At 40.2% G+C, this 7,943-nt stretch overlaps 1 long non-coding RNA gene across 1 annotated transcript; it reads right to left on the bottom strand.

Annotated features, from left to right (window-relative positions):
- Nucleotides 1–645: 645 nt before the first annotated feature.
- LOC139077880 (uncharacterized) lies at nt 646–3,399 on the bottom strand. Its single transcript, XR_011530484.1, has 2 exons — nt 3,126–3,399; nt 646–2,191 (listed from the first exon to the last, which is right to left on the bottom strand). It is a non-coding gene; the product is annotated as an uncharacterized lncRNA (long non-coding RNA).
- Nucleotides 3,400–7,943: the final 4,544 nt, after the last annotated feature.

The raw sequence follows: 7,943 nt of genomic DNA, 5'->3' as shown, positions 1-7,943 counted from the left end.
AGCAAATATTCAGTTCAGATGTGGCCTTCCCTGTATGTCTCAGGTCTCACCACTGTAACTTTCTGCTCGCTGGCTCTGCGGCTGACATGCTAGCCTCCTGGAGCATCCTTGAATCCACAGAGGAGCCCAGGCTGGAGCCTAGAGGGCATCATTCTCTCTGCCTGAGAGGCTCGTTCCCAAGTGGCACTCTCCCTCTCTGCCTTCAAATTGTTGCTCAAATGGGCCTTCTCATCTAGGCTTTTTCTCTCCAGCCTGTTTAAAATTTCATTGTCCTTCAGATCTCCCTAGCCTCATCCCTTCTGAACTTGTCTTGTAACTGTTAGCACTGTCTAATATATGACATATATATATATATATATACATATGTTGGGTTTTTTTTTTTTTTGCTGAAGAAGATTTGCCTTGAGCTAACATCCATGCCAATCTTCCTCTATCTTTTAGTATGTGAGCGGCCAGCACAGCATGACCACTAACAGAGTGGTGCAGGTCCACACCTAGGAACTAAACCTGGGCTGCCAACATGGCGAACTCTGAACTTAACCTCTAGGCCACCGGGCCTGGCCCAATATGTGACATATATTTTACTGATTTATTGTGCTTCTTCTCTGTCTCCTCCAGAAGGTAAGCTCCATGACAGCTGGATTATTTTGTTTTGTTTTCTTGTAATTTTCCTTCACTGCTTTATCTCTAACGACTGGACAAGTGGCCAGACACACAGGACATTCTCAATGAACATTTGTTGAAGGAAAGAAGAGATGAAAGCTATGGTTCTCTCGTTATTTACAGGCTTCTGAAAACTTAGGTACCTGTGAATTCCATCAATTAAGCACTCTGAGCTGAGTCCCACCTGAGCGTCGTCTGAAGCTGGGCATTGAGGATTGCAAAACAAACAAGACGTTGTCTCTACCCTCACGTATTTTGTATTGAGTCCAAAGATGTTGAATAAAAAGGATCCAGTGGGAATGCCTTTAATTTTTCTACATCCCTTTGATTCTTTCAAGCTTCATCTGCTGGCTAATATTGAAGCCATGTGCCTTCAGGAGAGAACTAAGACCTTCTCCAGATGTTCTTGTCAATTTTGGCGGCAATCGTATTTTTATCCAATTTGAACATATTTTTCCTGATTAATACAAGAAGCCCTAAGTAGAGGTTCTTAAAATTTACTTAACAGCTGCACAATCTTGTCAGATAAGATCATGAGCAGAATGCGCTTATTTCAGATAGAAAGATGGTATGCCTTCTTTCCCATTCACCTCTTGTATCGTTTTAGTTGAAGTTCAAAGCTTTGGATTTTAAATTCTTAGCTTCTCTCATCACTGGTGTGACTAGAATGTAGTCAGAAATGTGCCAAATGTGCTTACCAATCTAAGTTAGATGAACAAAAACTTTTATTGGTAATTTCATATGGGGTTTTGCATCAGGTAAAGAGGCTGATTGCAGCGTCTAGAGTCTAGGGTACCTGCTGAAGATTAGAAAGCATTGACCCCTCCATGGAATAGTCCTAAGCTTGACTTTGAACCATTTCCAAGCATTGCTGTGCCATGCTTACTAACACAGGAAAACATTGGGGGAACACTTCCCAAGAAAGATCCCAGGGAATAAAGAATTGTTTGCAGATATTAAAAAGTAATTTTTAACCTAAATTATTCAAATTCGTATCAGTCTGCTTTACAATCAAAAGATGAAAGTTCATATTGAACTGATGATCACATATTCATTTACCAGCACAGTTAGGTTCTTCTTTCTCCTCGTGGGCACACACACCATTTACAGGAGAAACGACAGTAAGGAGGCGACTGGCAGTCACATTTGGGGCTGAGTTACCACATTGGCTGTCCCATTTCATAGCACAAAGAAACTGGGTGAACTTCTAGGAAGTTATTTCCAGAATAGCAACATTGCTCTGTTTCCTGTACCTCCTGTACTCTTCCATTCTTTGAGAGGTGAGCACCTGAGAGCAGTGAAGGACTTTAGTCATTCTGTCCTCAATCCCACATATGAAGTAGCTACATTTTTCCCATAAGATTAATGAGCTAAGTTCATGTAAAGGTCATGTATTCAGCAAAAACCTGGCAGAAAAATTGGGAACACATTTAACATTATTTGTCATTAAAAATTACGCTCTGTCCTGTTTTTTGATTGAAGAGTTCTGATTGTTGAGTTGTTTGCCAAGAAGCAGGACTCAAATGCTCTGAAGAGTTAAAAAAAAAAGAACAGGAAAAAATTCTGTTAAATGTGGATAAGTAGGAAGGGGAATGTAAAAATACAACACCTTTAGGAAATATTTCACATGCAGAAACTTGTGAGACCAACTAAGATAGGAAGCTATTATTGTCGCTGAAATAACAGATATATGTAAACAGACGGATTACTGCACCAATATGTAGTGGATTATACAAAGAAGTGCACAGTGAAACATCTGTGCGCATGCAAAATTATTGTAATATGAGTGAGACATATTCATGTTTTAAGTTTTGCTATTAATCTAATGACAGATAATATAAAGCAATTTAAACTAGGGAAGAGCAAAAAAATAAGAGGTTTACATAAATTGATGAGGTCTCCATTGACAGATTGTCATCAAAAGATAGTGGTGACAAGAATCCAAGATGTGTGGGGAAAAGACAAGGATTCATCAGGGCTGTGACCATTTCTCGCCAACCTTCTGCTTAAGGACAACAGACAGGATCGTCAACCATTTGCTGAAAGTGCACTAATGCTATTCTGCATCATTCCGAAGGACCGCGTCCAGGAGGCTCCGTGGAACCCCATTTAAGGTCAAACATTGGAGATGACCACTGCGTCATGAAGGCTGAACATCGGTTTTCAAAATGTTCATTTTTCTGGTTTCCCAAACTGTTTATTGATGTGAAAAAAATAAAAAGTAATCTGCTTCTTTTTGTAATACCTAACTGAAAATAATGCTTAATAACTTATTAAAACAAATATGCAATCAAAACTAGAGCGGGAGTGAGAGCTGAGAGACACCATCTTCAGCTTGCATTTCCTGTGGCAATATTTGATCAGGGATTAGGTTATTTCCCAAAAAGTCATGGGTAGAGGAGTGGAGACAAGCTTTGCTTTTGGAGACAATTGGATTTACACTTTGCTGTCCCATAGCCTACCTGTTTAATTTTCCCTCTTCAGTCTCTTCTATGCTGGCCTGTGGCAGAAGCCTGCCTTCGCCTCTTGCGGGGGGGCTACTTGGGAAATACATAGCTCGATCGTGGAATAATGTCTGCTTTCTTTTAGTTGTAGACCCTCTCGATTCTGTGAAGTCATCAGCTGATATTCCTTTGCAAATGAGCTGATTTTCCACAGTCTTTCTGTTGTAGGCTGAAGGGTGTCCCACAAAGGGGTGTGTGAAAGTTCGATCTTCCTGTACCTGTGAATGTGACCATATTTGGAAACAGGTCTTTGCAGATGTAATCAAGCTAAAATGAGGTCATACTGGATTAGGGTGGGGCCTACATCTGAAGACTGGCATCCTTAAAAGAAGGACATGTGAAGACATGGACACACAGAGAGACCTCCGTGTATTGACAGGGGCGGAAATTGGAGTGATGCAGCTGTAAGGCATGGAAGACCAAGGATTGTCAGCAGCCACCAGAGGCTGGAAGATGCATGAGGCAGTTCCTCCCACAAAGCATCCAGAAGGCGCCAACCCTGTAAGACTTTGATTTAGGACTTCTGGCCTCCAGAACAGTGAGAGTAAATTTCTACTGTTTCCAGACACCTAGTCTGTGGTACTTATAATAGTCACAGGAAATTCATACACTCTGCACCTTCACTGCTCCCCAAACTCACCCAGCAGCAGTGGGTGTCACAGTGGTTCACTGGCATCCCAAATGGAAACCATTCTCCCAGGAGGGGACACACCAAAATGCAAGGATGGAATTCGCTGAAGGAAAGGAACAAATTGATCGGTGGGGAGAAGGGAAAACATAATCCATAAATGTTTGCAAATCGGAAGATGTGCCTGTGAAATAATAATGGAGGGCAAACTAAACAAAGACTTCCTTCTAAGTTGGAAAATAAGCTTAAAAAATTGTACGTCAGATATGATTCCTACAAAATGTTATTTTTTATAATCGAACAACCAAGGAAGAAAATGGCGGAAAATTAGGATTTTTCTTGAACTAAAACCACAGATATTTTATTTCAGTATTTTTAATTATTACATAGAAATTACAGTAAAACTTTCTAGAAATTATATATGATGGATTACTTTCTACAGCTCTATTATAATGAAAGCGCAATTAATCCGAAACCTGTGACTAAAACATGAAAACTCAAGAACGTGTCAAATATTGTTAGAGAATAAAGCAGATTTTGTTAATTATATTCATGCTGTTTAAATATTATCCAATACTGAGCACAGCCTCTTAGTATTTCACAGTGCTTTTTTACAAATGAACTTAAATTGAAATAATATTGATGGCAGTCTCTTTGGCCTGAACTTGTAGTCAGAAATCTCTTTTCTAATTCCGATTTCCCCCCAATTAGTGTGCAAAGTGCAGGAATTCACAAGCATCTCCTCGCCTCAAATCCCATCTCTGTCAAAGAAGGAGAAGAAAGTGTCCTGCGTTATCTGCATTCTGCTTCTGACTTTGACAGAGATGTTGAGCGGATAAAGGGATCACACGTGTGAAATTCCTGCAGCTCCTCAGAAGTAATCTAATTTGCCTACTTAGAAGGTTTATTGAGAGGATAAAGGGAAGTCGAATTCTTGTGAAGTGTTGTGTGCATCCAGGAAGAAAGGAAGCATGGGTATTCGGTTACTCCCCTCCTGTGTATTAATATGCAGGAGAGTTCACTTCGAGTGTCTCTGTCCTTATTTTGAAGTGATGAGAAAAGTCCTTCCTCTGTAAGATGTACAGTGCATCTTGTGATTGTGCCAAATAAGTTAATCCTCCAGTTACTGATGTCATTAAATTTCCATTTGAAACAGAGATGGTAAGACAGGCTTTAGCTGTGGATTTGATGGCGCTGTTATCTGTGCTATCTGAATTTGTTTGCCATATCCATCTAAAAATAGTAACAGTCAAAAGCATTTTTTTGTTGCAAAGCTGTTAAAAATTGGACTAAGGTTCCCTGCTGGAGTTCTCCTCTGGGTGATGCGGGTGTCTGCATTGGACTGGCCCCTGGCCATCTCTCCATGCCCCAGCACTTGCTATGTCCAGAGTAAAGGCAGCCCCCTCTTTGGCTTCTGGGTCACATCCCAACTTGGCCTGATGCTGAGTCCATGGCTGCTTCTGGATCAATCTGAGGCTGATGTCCACAGCTCTGCCAATTTGTCCTCTTTCTGTTTTTATTTAGTCCACTCCAGAAACTCTTCTCACGTATCCCTCCTTCTGTGCATTGTCTAAAGTCCTGCCCAGCCTCTGAGCAGCTAATGGTGCCTCCAATCACTCTGTTGCATGACTGCTCTGTCTGATTCAGCTTGAGTCCACCCCTGCCACATAGGGTCACTCAGGTGACACTGGACTGCCTGACCCAGCCCACCCCAGGCAGCAGTCCTGGTGGGCACACCCCATTCCCCTTGGACCACACCACTTGGTTGGATCTTGGCCTAGGTATCATTCTAGGCTGCAGCCAACTCCTTGTTTTAAATAGTTCTGGAAATTTGTTACAGAGACAAGAACATGGAGGTGATCATAAAGAATGGGGCAACATTGGTAAAAAGCAGCCTCTTCTTTCCTTTCTGCCACAGAATCAAGACACACACTTCATCATTCTTCTCTAGCACTTTGATTATACAAATCAACATGTAATAAAAATGGCAGAGCACTTTCCACACTCTTGGGAAGCTACCAATGTAAACTTTATTCATTGGAAGCCACATTTAATGGGAAATAAAACATGAAAAATAATTATTGAAGTAGCAAGTAATAGAATATATATAGCACTTACCTGTAAACATTGGAAAAATTCCATATTCCCAAAAAAGTTTCTTCTTAGTTTTACTGTACTTAAATATTACTAAATGAAGTATAAGTTGAAAATGATATTTTATTGATAGAAAAGAGCATACACACACATACCCAAAACTTCAAATATTTTGGAAAAACAATTAAAACAGTAAACCTGGAAAGAACTACTTAGATAAGGCAGTGACACCCAATTTGTGGCACAGGCTGCTAAGTAGTCACGTCAGGGCTAGCCCGAGGGAAGACTAAAAAAAACCAAAACTTGCTTTTGTTGCCTCCACCTCCCTAATCAAATCTTCTTTCCTCAGTCCAATTCTGTTGTTTTATTTTTTCTTTCAGCTATTATCAGCTAATTGTTTCTCAAAAGCTAACATAATTAATCTCTTCCTATTTCCTTCTCTTTTTGTTAAATTTTAGGTCATTCTTCTGGGATTTACTCCAGGGACTATTGGCTATAAAATTTTGCTGGAGCTCACCCTGCTGGATATAATGTTGGCTCCTTCTCAGTTCTATCAAGTCTTGTAAGAGACTCTTGGTGGTAGAGTAACACAGGGGTTTGAGCAGGCCCTTCGTGGTCAGGCAGACCTCGCTCCAAATTCATATCTGCAACATACCGGTTGGTAAGCATGAGCCAGTTGCTTAAATGATATATGCTTTCACTTTCTCACCTGTAAATTGAGTATAATAATGTCTAATTTAGACAGCTTTTAATAATAATTAAGTGAGGAAGGATATATAAAATATTTAAGAAAGTACTTGAGATACATAAGCCTTCAGCAAAAGTATTATTATCAGTACTGTCTTGTTGTGGTATATATTTCTCATTCAAATTACAGTTAATTGTCTCTCTGTGCAGAGGATTTTTATTAGACTGTAAAAACTCTTTGAAAACAAGGCTCATGGCTTGCTCACCTTTTTGTATGCTTAAGCATGTGCTCATGCCTTTTGAGTACATGTATGTGTAACATGGAATGACGTGATGATAAGAGAACTACCCCACTGAAGAAATAAGTACATCAAGACCTGCCTACCTACCTCTAAGAAACTCTTGATCCCTGACTTAGAACCATAAAGCTATAATACACCAAAGCATGCCCTGGGTGCTCCCTGGCAAGAATGATAACTATTGTCTGTCTATAGCATATGAGCTGTATTACTTGAGCCAACAACTAAATAAAAAAGTAATTAAGTCAAGCTTTGGGATCCTAAACGGATTCAAATATTTTTACCAATTTTTATTCTTTTCTGGAAGTTCTATTGTTTGTTTCAGACTTGCCATTCAGAATTCCTAATTCGGAGCCCCCTCCCACTAATCACCATGCATCATGAGTACAGGCATGAACAAATGAGGGTAACTGAGAGAGGATACATAGTTGAGAAATAGTAGCATCAAGAAAATGGGATTGATCCCTGGTGAGGAGCATGTCCCCCAAAATCTGTTAGTTGTGTCTCTATATCTACCTCTCCCTGGAACTCAGTGGCGTAAACACTAATCATTGTTCTTCACTCACATGTTTGGGTGTTGCTCATATAGGCTGGGCTCAGCTAGTTGGATCTTCTGTAGAGCATGCGGGTCTGACATTTCTCTGCAAGTTTGGCTCAGGTCTGCTCCAAATATGTTCTTCTTGGGCACAAGCTGAAGAGGTGGTATATATCCAGGGGATGCTTTTCTTATGAAGATGCCATTTTCTTGTGTTGCCTTTAGTAACATCTTATTGACCCAAGCAAGCCACTTGGCTGGGCATCAAATCAAAGGGAGAGGAAGCATCCTCCATCCAATGTGTTAATCCTCACCATATTAATCCTTTGTGTTAAACCAACCAAAGCACATGGCAATATAAATGGAATGTGGGGGTTGGAAGGTAGGAAGGGCGACTATTCCTGAACAATAACCTAGTTTACCATATGTCCAAAAAGTCTAATGAATTGTTAGAAAGTTCAGCTTTGAGCATCAGGAAATGCAAGAAACATACTTGTAAACCAAACAGCGACTTTCATTAGCAAGAGAAAGAA

This window comes from Equus przewalskii, chromosome 20, assembly GCF_037783145.1.
Source record: "Equus przewalskii isolate Varuska chromosome 20, EquPr2, whole genome shotgun sequence".
Taxonomy (NCBI): Eukaryota; Metazoa; Chordata; class Mammalia; order Perissodactyla; family Equidae; genus Equus; species Equus przewalskii.
Note: the sequence above shows the minus strand (reverse complement) of the source record. Positions and strands in the feature narration are given on the sequence as shown.